Genomic DNA, 17493 nt, shown 5'->3' with positions numbered 1-17493 from the left:
AAAAATGTTGAGGACTAAATTAAAATATTTGATCGTATTTTGTATCGAGGTAAGTTTGCGGTAAATAAATGCAATGTTTTATTATTTATAATTAATGATGTTATTTTTCAGCATCTATATATTTATTTTGTAAATTTATTCCTTGATGATTCAAGCAAGAATTGACGGAGAAATTATATTTAAAAGTCTCGATTGAACCTTAGGAATGTGTAGGATACAAATGTCATGACATTAGGGTTTAAGGACACCAAGTAAGACCATGCCAAGGTATGGCATTGGTAACTTTTACAAGGCAAGGAAATCATGTAAGACCATGTCAAGACATGGCATTGACAAAATATGATAAGGCAAAGATCCCATGTAAGACCATGCCAAGGCATGGAAATGGTGAGTTCATAAGGCAAAGATACCATGTAAGACCATGTCAAGACATGGCAATGGTAAGTTTAAAAAGGAAAGGTACCATGGATCCTTAGTATTCCAAGTGATTCAACGAAAAATTTAAAGAGTGTACCAAAGGGAAGGTAAGATAAGTTCATGTTCAAAAGGTTCAGGTTATCTTGATAATTCATTTAGAATGTTGTTACTTATTTACATGAAAACTTACTAAGCTTTATGCTTACTCCCTTTCTTTTCTCTCTTTTTTATAGTATTACAAAGCCAACTTGAAAAATCGTAAGGATGTGGAAGATCGCTTCACACTATCAATGAGCTATTTCGATATTTTGTGACTAGAAATACTTTAAGTTATGGCATGTATAAGGACTTGGCTATTATGTGCGTATGTCCTTATGATATGATTAAAGAAGGGCATGTGAATACTTGGTAATGCTTAGCTTATGATATAGCTAAATAAGAACATGTTTTGGTATTATGTATGCCTAAATGAGGTTTGATGCAAAGAAATTATGAAGGAGTAAGAGTTGGAGATGGAACAGTTAGGAAACAACAGTAGTGACGTGGTTTTGAAAAATCACTAAAAAATTGTAAAATTGAAATTAAATAGTGAATAAGATATAAAATTAAATCTTATTGAATCTGTTTTCATAGGAAAGAAACAGAGTAAGCAAAGGAAGTCTATATTTTGAGATATTTAAATTTTTGTAAGACTGGTTCAGAGGACTTCGTGATCCCCTGTTCCAATTTTGGAAAATCACTAGAAATTGTACAAAAAAAATTATAAGTCATAGCTTATATGTCTAGATTCCTTTGTGCATCTATTTTCATTATAAACAAATGGAAACATTATCTGAATTCTGTATAATGAGATAATTTATTTCTAGTGAAGAGAGATCAGGTCCACTGAGCTGCGAAACAGGGGAACAGTTAATGAATAAACTGTACTAATTGGCCAAACCAAAATTTTTGGAAACATTATGGTAAGAAGATATATGATTCTAGTTTTAGAAAAATTTACGGATTTAAATTTTGAGTTTCGTAACTCAAGTTATAATTAATTTAGTGACTGTTATACAGATGGACAGTTTTATTATGAACAGTGAAATAAATTGTTTTGATTTGTGCAAGAAAGTGGAAAATTTTTAATGTTCTCGGTTTGGTCCCGAACCATTCCAATTGCATGTTTTAGGGCCTCAGAGGCCCTTTTTAGGATTTATTGGATGAGTACAAGCGAATTAATTTTTAAAAGTAAAAAAATTATGCCCCGAACAAGTAAGATAAGTCTAATAATGCCTCGTGCTCGACTCCGGCGACGGTCTCGAGTAAGGGGTGTTACAATTGGTAAGCTGTCTGATTCACCTAATTCAACCCGGATAGTATCCCCATTTTTACATCTCAATTCAATAAACTTACTACCATATTTTACTAACATGTTATGAACAGTCAGCCAATCCATGCCAAGAATTAGGTCTAATTCATCAAACGGTGTAGCATGAAGTTAGCCGAAAAACAGTGGCCCCTAACCATTAAAGGACAATTTCTACACACTTTGTCAACTATTACATGTTTGCCTAACGGGTTGGACACTTTTACCACAAATTCAGTAGACTCCACTGGTATATTCGTACTAGGTACCAATTTCATGTAAATATAAGAGTAGGTAGACCTCGGGTCAATCAAAGCAATCACAGATATATCATAGACAGAAAAGGCACGAATGGTGTATGTCCTTGCAGGCACTCTGCCCTCGGACCTCATAGTAGAATCTCTAGGTGTACCTCTGCTGCCAACTCCACTCCGAGGGTTCTTCTGTGGTCTACCCTTCAAAGGAGCATTACTCTCTCTCACATCTTCCTTTTTGTCTTTCTCCTCCATCTCAGGACATTTTCGAATAAAGTGGTCTAGTGAACCACACTTGAAACAACCTCTATCATTACCTCGGCACTCACTGAAGTGTCGTCTACTACACTGCGAACACTTCGGTCTATTCAGTCGAGCACTACCAACGCTCGCAATGGAAGTGGTCTGAGCTTTAGACGCCGCATACTTGTTATTCTTGTTTCTGCTCAAGAATCCCATCAACGCATTTGTTCGAGTAGGAAACTTCCTTGATATCTTGGATGAGGTCTGAAATGATCTTCCCATTTGTCTTCACTTTGAGTCACGTGACTCAATATCAACTCTCCTCTTCTCTTTGGCCAATTATCCGGCCTTACATGCTCTCTCAACAAGTACTACAAATTCTCTTAACTCCAAAATGCAAACCAACAATCTGATGTCTTCGTTCAAACCATCTTCAAACCTCTTGCACATAGTGGCTTCAGTAGATACGCACTCCCTAGCATATTTTCTGAGTCTCATGAACTCACGCTCATACTCTGTTACCATCATTCGGCCTTGCTTCAATTCTAAAAATTCTTTCCTCTTCTGGTCTATAAACCTTTGACTAATATACTTCTTTCAGAATTCCTCCTGGAAAAACTCCCATGTAATTCTTTCCCTTAGTACAATTGACACAAGGGTGTTCCACCATTGGTAGGCTGAGTCTTGCAGGAGCGACACAACACATTTTATGCACTCCTCAAGGGTGCAAGACAATTCATTGAATACCCTAATGGTATTTTCCAACTAGAATTCTGCTCTCTCTGGGTCATAATCAATTTTAGCCCAAAATTCCTAGGCCCTATGCTTACGAATTCTATCTACCAGAGGTTTTTCTCTCCTAACCATTTCTACTCCTTGGGGAGCCATATGGGCAGGCTGAGAAATCGAAGGAGGTGGGGGAAGTGGAGTGTCCGGATTTGCACGAACAAATTCTGAATACCAGGCATCCATCATATGGAGGTAGGCTTCTCTAGCCCCTCCACCCTTACTCATTATCACGGGCCCGCTCTCTACTAGCGCGGTCCCTTCAGCGGGAGTCGATACATTACTATCTACATCATCTGCCATTGCTTCGTCGGGATCCATTTCCGAAATGAAAACACAATTTAAAATTGTTAGGAGTCGTCACACTGTCGCAATATATTTATGGCATGTATAGCTAGACTCTTACTCATGCTAGGTTAGTCTGAGAATCGACTAAATCATAGCTCTGATACCACTAAATGTAACACCATTTACCCGAGTTCAATGCTAGAACAGGATACGAGGTGTTACCGTACTTAAACACATGCTTACAAACATTTTCGTGCCATAAATTTTTGTCCAAATTAAAAATTTTTGAAAACTGAACATAAAGACTCTAATACAAGCCCACGAGGCCCAAAACAAGTTTCCAAAAAGATTCAGGACTTAACTGAGTACTTTGAAAAAACTTTGAAAAATTTCAAGGTAAACAGGGCACACGCCCGTGTGGAAAATTGACACGTGGAACGACGAAAATGTGCAAGTGTACATAATCGCAACAAGTAATAAAGTGACAAGTAAATGTCGAGTTATCGTACCCACAGGGACTGTGAAAAGAATTATTTATGAATGCTTATTTTGAACACTTTGGTGAAAAAAATATTTTGTTTGAAGAAGGTGGTTAAAAACTAAGATTTTAAACTAATTAAACTAAAGAAATAAATCTCAAATTCACGATTTCAAAATATGATTTAATCAAGATGACATAATCGTGTTGGATTAATTACATTACTTTAACTTAGAATTATTAAACTCATGCTTATGCTATTACGAATAAATTCACAGCAACTCGGTAATTTGCTAACTTATGAACATACTCACTTACACAAATCCATTCATCTCTTAACATATCCCTATGTTAATTCAAACGATTAAATAGATTTTAATAAGCAAACATGTTATGGCACATACATACTCATTAAATTGAACTAATCTCTTGCATATTCCTATGTCAATTCAAATGATTAATAAATCTAATAAGCACATAAAAGACTATGTGAGGTAACAAGGTATTCTTACCTTGAAACAGTTTAATCACAATAATCTTGCAAGTTATGCAAGGCAAGTGTATCGCCAGATACATTGCTAATTTAACCTTCAGCTACCTTAGAAAAATAAACATGCACTGATTAAGTATTATGTCCATTAATTACAATTTCAATCCGTTTGAATAATTAATTCATTAGCTACTTCACAATTGTAATGCAAGAATAACTTAGGCATGATTTTACTTAATCAAGCATTTTACGAAGGCCTATAACAGCATAAACACAGTTTTAATAATTTAAGTAGATGAAATGCAATCAAACCAACATGAATTAAATTCAAGCTAAGCTGATTAAATTAACCATTCCAGCAACCTAAATATTCATAGATATGTTCATCATAACAACAACAAAAATTAAAGAGGTAGGGAACAAGAATCAAATCCGGTGTTTTTCCGTGGCTTGACTAGGTTGCTCCGTTCTTCCTTCTTTGTTGTCCTCACAGGTCAAGGCTTCTATGAACACTCAATTGCTACTCCAAATTGGCTGAAGAAGAACCCTTTCTCAAGGGGAGAAATCAGCAAGAGAGCAAGGGACTTTGAAAGGGAAAATGAGAGGAGAAAGTCAGAGAAGAGAGAAGAGATGTGAATAAATGAGGGATGTCTTGAATGATTAGTCAAGGGGGTTTTTATAACTGAATGTGGCAGCTAAAATTTTCCAAAAATAGTAGACGAAAAGCCACCCCTTGGCCAGCCATCTATGTAACATCCCGATTTAGACCCTAATTGGAATGATGGTTTCTGGACCACAAATCTGAGTCAGAAAAATTTTTTAAAATTATTTGCTATGTTTATTTTGTGTGAATTTATATCTATGAAATTTTCGTGATTTAATTTTGTCGTTTAGGTATCTGATTTAATAAAAGGCTTTAATTGCGTAAATTAAAATTTGTTAGTTTAATGTACAAAGAGTCGAATTGTTATTGGCTTTATGAAAGGAAGCCCTTAAGTGGTAAAAAGCCCATTGACATATGAAATGAACGGTGGTGGAGATATATTATATGGTCTTGTTATAATTTTAGTTAAATAAGTAAATTAAATCATAAGTTAATAAAATATATTATAACATAAAACATAAAAAAAAAAGAAGAGAAAGCCATGTTCATATTATTTTTTTCATTGCCGAAACTAAAACAAGAAAGAAAAAAAAATAAAACCTAGGTTCAGTTGCTTTTCAAGCTCAATCAAGGTAAGAGTTAAGCTCTGTTTTTGATGATTTTTACGTTTTTGAGTGCGTTGCTTCGAGTACTACAAAACCCATGCTTGAATTTTTTATTTTAGTGAATATTTTGAATTATGCTATTGTTGAGAGCTTTTGATTTTTGTTGTTTGATGATGAAATATGAAAGATATGTTTTAGATTAACATATTTTGTATTGGAGTTTTTGATGATTTTGAGCTATTGGGACTAAATTGAAAAAATAATAATTTGAGGGACTAAAATGTGAAATAAATTAAATATACGGATATGTTTGAGAGTGGGCAAAATTCGGCTCAACATGGGTATGCTGAAATTTTGTGTATTTTGTGTTTTGTGCAAAAAGGACTACATTGTAAAAAGTGTAAATGTTAGGGGTAAAATGGTAATTTGCCCATTTATGTGTTTTTTGGACTATGAAAATATGTTTGAATGAGCTTAATTTGAATATGTTTAGATCAAGAACTAAAGAAATCGAATTTGGATCGGGGAAAAAAGAAAGTTGTCGACTAGCCGCTCCATTTTGTTTTACATCGTCTAAGGTAAGTTTATAAGCGAATAGATGTGCCTAATTGTCTTTAAATGATATATATATGCTGGTATGTAATGTATGAATTTATTCATGTTATTTTCGAATGTGTATAAGTTTGGTAACCATGTTCAAGCATTTGTTTTGACCGAGTTACGACGTCCGAAAGCCCCGTATGAACCTTAGGAATAATTGGGATACATATGTCATGACATAGGATTCCGATATATGTGTACAAGTAAGACCATGGCATCGATATGTGATTCCGATATGTGTTTTCGAGTAAGACCCTGTCTGGGACAGTGGCATCGATATGTGACTATATGTAAGATCACATCTAGGACGTTGGCATTATAAGATTTGTGTGATTATTCGAGTGTCCTATCCAATTTCGAATGGTTCATCGGGCAAAGGTAAATTGAGTTCGAATGTGTAAAATGAGCTACATGCCAGGTATGATTTAACTTGTGACAGCCCTAAAACGACCCTAGACGGAAAGTGGTTTCGGGACCACAAACCCGAGTTATAAAAATAATTAATTGTTATATTTTATGCTTACTATGTGTGTGCATGCATATGTGGAAGTTTCATTCTCTAATTTTACCAATTGTATGAGAAATTATTAAATAGGGATCAAGGTGAAACATGGTGAAAAATGATAGGCTAAATTGTAATGGCTTATTTGTGCATGTAGACACAAAGGTGGACTTGCATGTCAATATTGCCCAAATTATTCTATAGTGGCCGGCCAAGATGGGTGTGATGGGCAAGGAAAACATGTCCTAGACATGTTGGCCTAGTGCATGATGTAAGGGAGAATAAAGAAATGAAATTGGAAAAAAAAGGAATATGATGAAAACAAAAGAAAAAAAAGTGTCCATTCTCTCATTTTTCTTTGCATGGCGAATGTACTAAGAAGAAAGGGGAAAGCTTGAGAAAATCAGCCATGGAGCTTACTAGACTAAGGTGTTTTGATACAAGAAGGTATGTTTTATGCCACTCTTGAAAATGCATGCATAGTTTGGAGGATTGGTTCAAATTTTTCCTTGAATCTTGGATCGAAACTAAGTTGTTAGGTGAGTTAAATTTCGCCAAGAATGTTGTATTTCCTAATTAGTGTTTTGATGTTGTTGTGATGAAAGCATGGAGATGAGTGGGTTCAATGTTTAACAAAAGGAGATTTTGTGTCATTGAGTTCTTGTTGTTATGTGTGTATGTGCATGAGTATTCGCCATGCTATAAAATTGATGTTGCAAAATGATTTAATGCTTAATGTGATATATAATAGTACTTGTGAATGAGCTTGAGAGCACCTAAATTATTAGTTGGAAGTGCCGAATGTAGTCTTGGATGAATTTTAAAGAACAAAGAAATTTTTGGGTGACTAGAGGTCAAGGACATTCGCCAAAGGCTTGTGTGCTAGCAAAATTTGGCCTAGATGGGATAAATGTTAAGTGTTAAATGCAATGGAAATGCTAGATTAATGTTGCACATTCGGCTATAGTTAGGCATGTTTATGATCTCATTTAGACGATTAGACATAAAAAGGGTGGTAATGAGGTTGAAAATTGTTGAATGGCTAGTTGGGTAATGAATGTAGCATTCGCCATATGAGGTAAAAATGGGTCAAATGTTCGTGAAATAAAACTTTGTGAATTGATGAATTAATGATGATAGTATTATTGATGTCATGTATATATGTATAAATATTTGGCAAGACGGTTAAACTAGTTAATTTATTGATTAGCTCAAGAAGCTAGAGGGGGAGAATCAAGCAAAAGCAAAGGAAAGAACATCGAATAGCCGAGTTGGAACCATTTTACCCAACACAAGGTAAGTCATTAAGCACATATGTTTGATATTGCTTAAATGATTGTAAAATCTATGCAATTGTGTTTAATGGGATGATATATATATAAATGAAAATGTATGTGTATGGAGTGATGACATTTGTTGAAATGTGTAGAAAGTTTACTTTCGGCACTAAGTGTGCGGGCAATACGTGTGTACGGTGACGAGATTGGCACTAAGTGTGCGTGCTGGAAATATATGGCACTAAGTGTGCATGCTGGAAATATATGGCACTAAGTGTGCATGCTGGAAATATATGGCACTAAGTGTGCATGCTGGAAATATACTGACCTTTGGGTGTGCGAGCTCAAGGGTATGACACTATGTGTGCGGGCTTAAATCGCATGGCACTAAGTGTGCGAAATCGAGTATTAAGCATCGTATGCGTACTATATATATATATATATATATATATCTCCGATCGAACAATTATATGGAGGGTGTGTCTCCATCGAGTTGAGTATGGACAGCGGATCGGGTAAGTACCTTGAGCTCATGACGAATAGGAAATACATTCATGCTCAGGGTTGAGCTTGGTAAGCTTTAGATCTATGTGATGATTGCAATTGTATGATTGTGGTGTGAATGAGTTGGTGTGTAAAGTGCCTCAAATATCTTATTGTATAGAATATGAAATGTGGATGTATAACTTGGTATGAGATTGAACCGAAAGGTCCGAGGATTTATGGTATAGTTTCGATATGGATGAGTACCCAGCTTCGTTATTGTTTCATGTTGTGATAACTTTATCAATGGATGGTTGTTGAATGCTTAAGACTTACTGAGTTATAAACTCACTCGGTGTTTTCTTGTCACCCATTTTAGGTCTTTTGGACTCGTAATTGTTGCGTGCTCGGAACCGTTGTTGAAGTCATCACTCCGGCTGAAACCTTTTGGTATTGTCTTCGTAGTTGAACTAGGAGAACAATTGGCATGTATAGGCTATTATATTTTGTTGAATTGTGGGTTGTAAACTTTAAGCCATGTGAAAATGGCCTATGTGGTCGTCGAGTGGGATGCTAGAACCTATAGCCACGAGTCTTAGAAACTTTAATTTTGATAAGGTGGCCATAAATTGTGTCATGTATGATGGATGATTAGTAAGGCCAAGGAAAGATTCATGAAATTGGCATAGTCTACTGCAGTAACTGTTGCTGACAGCAGCAGTGAGATGAGATTGAAAAATCACTAAAAATAGTATAAGTAGAATTAAATAGTGAATAAATTATGAAATTGAACCTTGATGAATCTATTTTTATATGGACGAAACGAAACGACCATATGAGCAGTATACTGAGAGATATTAGAGTTCTTGTGAGACAGGGCCAGAACGGTTTCTGGGTCCCCTGTTGCGACTTTGAAAATTTACTATAAATTATCCAGAAAGAATTAGAAGTCATGCCTTATATGTGAAGATTCCATTTTGAGTCTAGTTTCTTTAGAAACAAACGGCACCAGTATTAAAGCCCTGTACAGAGAGATATTCAAGTTGTAACGCGCGAAGGTCAGTGTAGTCGACCCCTGTAACATGGGTGACTTTAACTAATAAAATGTACCAATTGGCCCGACCAAAAATTCTAGAAATAAATCCAGGGATGGATATATGAGTCTAGATTCATGGAAAATTTACAGAATTGATTTTCGAGTTCTGGAACTCGAGATATGATTTTTAAGGTGACAGTGACGCAGTTAGCTAGCCTGCCTGGAACTGAAATCAATTATTGTCAAGAGAGAAAAAAAGGGAAGTAAGCCGGTAACACCACGTGTTCAAATCCGATAACGGTCACGGGTTTGGGGTGTTACATAACTCGTTACCTATTTGAGGTAAAGTAAGTAAGTACCTTGATTAATTGTTGCAAATCTTGAAAGGGTGCAAATGAAGAATATATGCGAATGTGATATGTGTATTTGACTTTGTGACTTAGTAACTTGTTTATCATGAATAATCTTTAAACATGTGCATATATGATGAAGTAATTTCAATTAGATATTTAATATATGAATATGATGAATTATTTTGATACAGGGGATTACGTAATCAAGTATAATTGGCCTTGAAATTATTATTGAAATGAAACTTAGTATTAGGCATGCATGATTATATGTATTCGGCTTCATAGTTAATATATGCATATGAAACTATGCGATTACATATGAGTTTATATGCTAATGGGTATGTGAAGTACGTTACAGTGACTAGTTGGTTGTGGAATATAAATGGTAATAATGATAATTTGGCTTCATGAGTATTCTGCCAGGGTGATAATTGAGTATGAAAATATATATTTATAATGAATTACATAAATGTGGATCTGATATATTATGATACTATAATTTAGTTTAGTTTAAATAAGTTGATAATAATTTTGGAATGTTTAATTGCTTCTGATTTACTAAGCTTCAAAAGCTTACTCTGTGTTTTTATGTGTGTTTCTATTTTATAGATTTTGGATTCAAGTTACAAGCTCGGGGATCGTCAGCAAAGTCTATCACAATATCTATAGCTTCATATTTAAATAATCAAACTCGAATTATGGCATGTATAGGTTCGAAATGTGTTTTGAAATGTTAGATTTTGGTTTTGTATAATTTGAGCCATGCGAAAATGACTTAATTTCCATGTTAATTTCGAATATGTTTGCTTATGCTTTGAGTTTATTTTGGCTATGGTATCTTATACTATGGATGAATAATATTTGTGATATGTGTTTTGTGGAGCATTGAAGTTGATTAGTAATTTGGATGTGTTTTGGAAGATTCGACTATAATATACCCATAAGTATGAACTATATTTGCTATGTTACTCTTGATTAAAATGATTTGGCTATGACTTGTAATAATAATAATTCCATTTGGTTGACAAGTATGTTCGGTTAATTGTTGAAATGAGATAATGAATATATGTTTGGATATTAGTTCGGTATATATATATACTTGTGAAATGTAACGTCCCCTAACCCTATACCATCGCTGGAACAGGGTTACGAGACATTACCAGTTAGTACAGTCCAATTCCGGTCATTAATTAAAATAAATATTCACACTCATCCTAGTTTTAAGATGTCATCCCTTTAATGGGCCCTCGCGGTCCAATATGAACAGTAAATTCAATTCGGAACTAATTTAGAATCACTACGAATTTCTAATAAATTTTAAAATTCATACTATATACCGTTGCCAACCATAATTTACTTATTTCATCAATACTTTTACAACCTAAATGACTCTCATTAAACATCCTAGGTACATGCCATTATCAATACTCAACATACTTTACCTCATTGAATTCGTGGATCGGCTGGGATGCCGATTCAACATCTAGCCTTCACTTAACTCACATGCGAAACAAACCTTACGCCGAGTATACACTCAAGGGTATTTCTATAATCAACACTTAAGCAATTATAAAACTTATTAATTTATATATATCGAACTATTCAAACTCAATGAGTATTCAAACATTCACTTTCTAACCAATGTTTTAGTCTATTTTAAATTTCAAATCATTTATTAATTTCAATAGCAATCAATCAATCAGTAATGTTCATTAACAATCAGAACAATTATTTATTCAAGAATAAATTTATTCAAGAATAATCGGTTATTCAATAATAACCAGTTATTCAGTATCGATCAATTGATCGGTTATCTAGTAATAGTCAATTATTTAGTAAAATCAGATATTCAGTAGTAATTAAGTTATTCAGTAATAGTCATTTATTCAGTGACAATCAGTTATTCAGTAATGATCATTTATCAAGAATATTCATTATTCAAGAATAATCTATTATTCAAGAATACCAATTATTCTAAGAATCCAATTATTCAGAAATAATCAATTATTTTATACCTTTATTTACCCCTATTAACATGACTCGACTTTTCGACGGATACACGGATCCAACCAACACACCAGTATGGCACATAGTGCCTCATCGGCCGAAGCCAAAAAAGTAACACTAACAATAGCAATACGGTACATAGAGTAGCTCATCTGAACAAATCCGGAACAATAACAGTAACAGTTTGGGGTGTTACAATTTTATTGGTATCAGAGCTATGGTTTAGTCAGTTCTAGGACTACCATAGAGCGTGTGAGTCTAGCTATACATGCCAATTTGTTAGTGCTTAATAATGTCATGACTTCTGACGGTTGAAATTTTTGTTTTGATTAGCAATGGAGCCCGGAATAGAGAGACCCTTGGCGGATGACGTTGAAAGTGTAGCGGCTGCTCCCGCGCTAGGGACACCGCCTGTTGAGCCTCAGTCATCCGCGAATAATCAAAATGAAGGGGTGAAACAAGCCTTCTTCACTATGATGAATGAGTGGGTCGCGCAATATGCCCGACCCAACCCGGCTGTCCAACCATTCCCGAATTTAAATACTCTGCCCCAAGAGTCCTCAATGCCTCCGATTCATCGATCCTGTAAGGCTAAGCAAACCACCAGAGACTTGATTAGGAAGCGGGGCCGAGGAGTTCAAGGCCATAGTCATGATGATGCCGAAAGAGCCGATTCGCTCGATAACACCATTCGAGTGTTAGATGAACTGTCATGCACACCGATGAATGTCTTAAGTGTGCTATATCCTTGTTATGAGACTCACTTACTATTGGTGGAGGACTTTAATTTCCATAGTCCCAAATGAACGAGTTACTTGGGATTTCTTTCAATCCAATTTCGAAAGAAATACATTAGTCAACTGTTCATCGATCGAAGCGTAAGGAGTTCTTGGAACTCAAGCGGGCCGGATGATCAGATCTCGATCTCGAACATGAGTTCGTAAGACTTAGTCGGTATGCTCTGGAGTGTGTGGCTGATGAGGTTGCTATGTGCAAAAGATTTGAAGAAGGATTGAATGAAGACTTAAAGCTGCTAGTGGGTATTTTGGAGATAAAGGAGTTCGTAACACTAGTCGAACGAGCCTGCAAGGCGGAAGAACTTGGAAAGGAAAAGAAGAAGGCTAAATTTGAAGCAAGAGATTATCATAAAAGATCGGCGAGTAAAGCTCCGTTCTCGGTGGTAAAGAAGTTCAGGGAGGACACTAATAAGATGAGGGCGACTGCGGGAATTTCCATCAGAGCCCGACCATTGACGGACTCCCGAGCTACTTCGGTAGCTAGTGTGGGCAATAATTGTCAAGAGAGACCTGAATGCCCCCAATGTGGAAGACGACACCTAGGTGAATGTTGGGGTAAGTCTGTTAATAGGGCCTATTATGGATGCAATTCGAAGGACCACGTCATTAGAGATTGCACGGAGCTAGATGAGAGGAATAAGACGCAAGGTGCAAGACCTAGTGGAACGACGGCTAGAGGTAGGCCCCCGAGAATTTCTGGAGGTAGGGGTGGTAATCAGAGAGGAGCCTCTGATACGGCTGTTCGATCCGAGACCCGTGCTCCTGCTAGAGCATATGCCATCCGCGCACGAGAGAAGGCATCCTCCCCTGACGTTATCACTGGTACTTTCACTCTCTTTGATACTAGTGTGATTGCATTGATTGACCCTGGCTCTACTCATTCATATGTATGTGAAACCTTAGCATCCAGTAAGACTCTACCTGTTGAGTCTACTGAGTTCGTAATTCGAGTGTCAAACCCTTTGGGTCAATACGTACTCGTTGATAAAGTGTGCAAGAGATGCCCCCTAATAATTCGAGAATCCTGTTTTCCGGCCGATCTGATGCTTCTACCATTTGATGAATTCGATGTTATTCTTGGTATGGATTGGCTGACCGTACATGAGGCAGTGGTGAACTGCGAAAAGAAAACCATTGATTTGAGGAGTGCTGTAACACCCCGAACCCGAGACCATCGCCGGTGTCGGACACGAGGGGTTAGCAAGCCAAGTTCACTTGTTTTGCCCATCCATTGGACATTTACAGTCAGGCTGGAAAAACTGCGTCCACTGTCGCCTTAAAAATCATATCTCGAGTTTCAAAACTCGAAACTGGTTTCGTAAATTTTCCCTGAATTTAGACTCATATATCCATCCATGGATTTATTTCTAGAATTTTTGGTCAGGCCAATTCGTACAGTTTATTAGTTAAAGTCACCCATGTTACAGGGATCGACTGCTCTGACCTTCGCGCGGTATAACTTGAATATCTCTCTGTACAAGGTTTTAATGCTGGTGCCGTTTATTTCTAATGAAACTAGACTCAAAATAGAATCTGTACATATAAGGTATGTCTCCTAATTCTTTCTGGATAATTTATAGTAAATTTTTAAATTTACGACAGGGAACCCAGAAACCGTTCTGGCCCTGTTTCACAATAGCTTTAATATCTCTTAACATGTAACTCCTATGACCATTTCGTTTCTTCCATATGAAAATAGACTCATCAATGTTCATTTACATAGCTGATTCACTATTTAATACCATTCCTACAAATTTTGGTTATTTTTCACATTCACGTTACTGCAGCTGGCAGCATCTGTTTTTAAGGTAGGTCTTACCTATTTTGTAGTCTCCATGAACCAACTAGTCTTGCCTTACATAGGTCCACATATGATCATTTTAACCATGCCAATGGCTGATCATGTGACCAACATTCCCATTTCCAATTCATAGTCACATCATGACACCATATATATATATATATACAAACCGCAAATAGTTTTAAGTTGATACTTCACTATTACGAGCCATTTTCGCATGGCCGCATACATATACATCATAACATATTTAAACCAACAAGGGTAGTCCTATACATGCCATTTCAAGTTCAACCAAGAATTTATACCAAAATGGGGGCTTGATAGTGTGGATGACTTCGACTTCAACGATCCCGAATCCGATTGCTATCGAGCGAAATCTAGAAAACCGAGAGCCAAAGCAATGGAGTAAGCATTTTTATGCTTAGTAAGTCTCAAGGAATATAATCAACTCTAATTACAGCAATACATTCACATAGTTAAATGCATCATTTCATTAATGCACATTCACATAATCATACTTACTTCACCATCCCAACTCTTATGTTCATACACAAATAACGGCTTCATTAAGGCCGATAACTCGTTCCATCATAGGAGCGGATATTCACACGCCTACTCCTAGCGCCAGCAAGCACACACCGCACTTACCTTGTCATTGGGAAATTTCACAAGTGCATTAGCTGAAATTTTCCAGCAAGCTTATAATTTTCAAATCACATACCTTCGAGTTTAACCGGATGTCGCTACTCGATCAATCGCCTTGGGACATAGCCCGGTTATGGTAACCCGCACCAAGGCCTCACGGACTTAACCCGGATATCACGATTTGCACAAATGCCTTCGGGTCTTAGCCCGGATAGAATGACTCGCACGAATGCCTTCGGGTCTTAGCCCGGATGTAGCCACTAGCACAATTGCCTTTGGGTCTTAACTCGGTTATAATTTCCAGCATAATTGTCTTCGGGGCTTAGCCCGGATATCATTCAATTTCTCATGCACACATACATCAATAATCATTGGACATACATATTTATTTTCGTTACTAAGGCTCAAACACAATTATAATCACTAACATAATCGCCTTCGGGACTTAGCCCGGGTATCATTCGAATACTCATACACACATAAATCAATAATCAATACATCCATATTTCATTCCACATAATTCAAGTAAGGTCACTTCTTGAGGACTTACCTCGGATGTTGTCGAACGGCTTTTACGGCTATTCGATTACTTTTTCCTTCCCCTTGTCCAATTGTGGCCCTCTTAGCTCTTGAGCTAATTCAAACAAATTCAATTTATCAAAACCTCATTGTGCTAGCTTATGGCCGAATATGACAAGGAATTTAAATGGTCATATGGCCACCCTTTAGCTTGAATACACAATGGTCATGCACATTTTATACTACATCAAGCAATTCAATACAATTTATTCGAGCATCAAGGAAAAGCTAAGGCCTTCAATAGGCTACCCAAGGCCGAATATACTTGTCCATGTTGAGGCCAATTATGCACTTAATACCACACAAAACAGCATGCATTTTACTAGTTAATGCTTTGCATATTGTAGCTCAAAACTTACAATATAGCATCAAGCACTCATATGTGTGCTAGGCCTAATGTGCTTACAATTTCACAATTATTCTTCAACATCTTCTTCTTTAAACAAACTTATTCATCACTTCCTTCATAACCAAAACATCATGTGCAAACATATATATACATATATGAGCATGGTCAATTTCAAGGTGTCCATAGCCATCCAAAACACAAATTTTAACTAACATGCAAGAAGCATGAACCATGCTCATGAATGCATCATGGCCGAATATGACAATCATGCTCCTTTTCAACTTCAATCATGATAAAACAAAAGAAAGCTCAAAATCTTACTCAAGAGTAGACAATCCATCATTGCATGCATCATCATCAAGCTTCACACTTAGCATGCAATGGCTTTATCACCATAACAACTTTGGCCAAATACCATTTCCATGGCTTAACAAAGATTTGAGCCATGGCTAACATGCACATCAAGTTAGCAACCAAAACATGCATGAAACTCCTAACACAACCTCATACATACCTTAATCTTGATGCAAACTTAGCCAAATCTCCTTCTAGATCTCTTCCAAACCAAGCATGAAGCAAAATCCTCCTTCTTCCTTAGTTTTGGCTCAAAGAAAGGATGAACAAAATTTTTTCTTTCCTTCTCTACAACTCACGGCAATGGGGAGGGATTACCACACTCACACACATTTTTTTTCATTTTTTATCACCCATACACCTTTGTTTATTATTTCACCCTAATGCACCAACAAAACATGTTTCATGACATGTTTAGCCCATCCTCCTTGTCATGGCCGGCCACCACCTATAAAGGGGAATTTGACATGCAAGTCCATTATTTTGCATGCATGCTTTAATTAGTCATCACACATTTCCTATCATACTTTCAAAGTTCATTACTAAGTCCTTTCTTGTGGAATTCACCCTTCTAACACTAAATCAATCATCATAAAATGTCATACAAGAGCACACACATATTATAGGCATCAAAATAAATTTTAATTATTTTTATGCCTCGGTTTTGTGGTCCCGAGACCACCTTCCGACTAGGGTCAATTTTGGGCTGTCACAACTCTCCCCACTTAAGAAATTTTCATCCCGAAAATCTTACCGTAAATAGGTTTGGATATCGCTCTTTCATAGAGTTCTCGGTCTCCCAAGTAGCTTCTTCTATCCCGTGCTTGAGCCATAACACTTTTACTAGCGGAACCCGCTTGTTTCACAACTCTTTCACTTCTCGTGATAGGATACGAATCGGTTCTTCCTCATAACTCATATTAGCTTGAATTTCAATTTCGATGGACTAATCACGCATGCGATGGATCGGATCTATAGCGTCGAAGCATCGAAACGTGAAAGACATCGTGAACCTTTTCGAGTTCGGGGGCAAAATCAAACGATATGCCACCGGATCGACTCGCCGGATATCTCATATGGCCCAACGAACCTCGGCTCAACTTGCCCTTACGGCCGAATCGAGTATCTTTTCCAAGGCGATACCTTGAGAAACACTTTATCACCCACCGATACTCGATATCCTTACGCTTCAGTCCG

General features: G+C 36.6%; 1 pseudogene; it reads right to left on the bottom strand.

The window, feature by feature from the left end:
• LOC128290584 (uncharacterized) overlaps positions 1-2544 on the bottom strand; it is a 40522-nt pseudogene extending 37978 nt beyond the window's left edge.
• Positions 2545-17493: the final 14949 nt, after the last annotated feature.

This window comes from Gossypium arboreum, chromosome 3, assembly GCF_025698485.1.
Source record: "Gossypium arboreum isolate Shixiya-1 chromosome 3, ASM2569848v2, whole genome shotgun sequence".
NCBI lineage: Eukaryota > Viridiplantae > Streptophyta > Magnoliopsida > Malvales > Malvaceae > Gossypium > Gossypium arboreum.
Note: the sequence above shows the minus strand (reverse complement) of the source record. Positions and strands in the feature narration are given on the sequence as shown.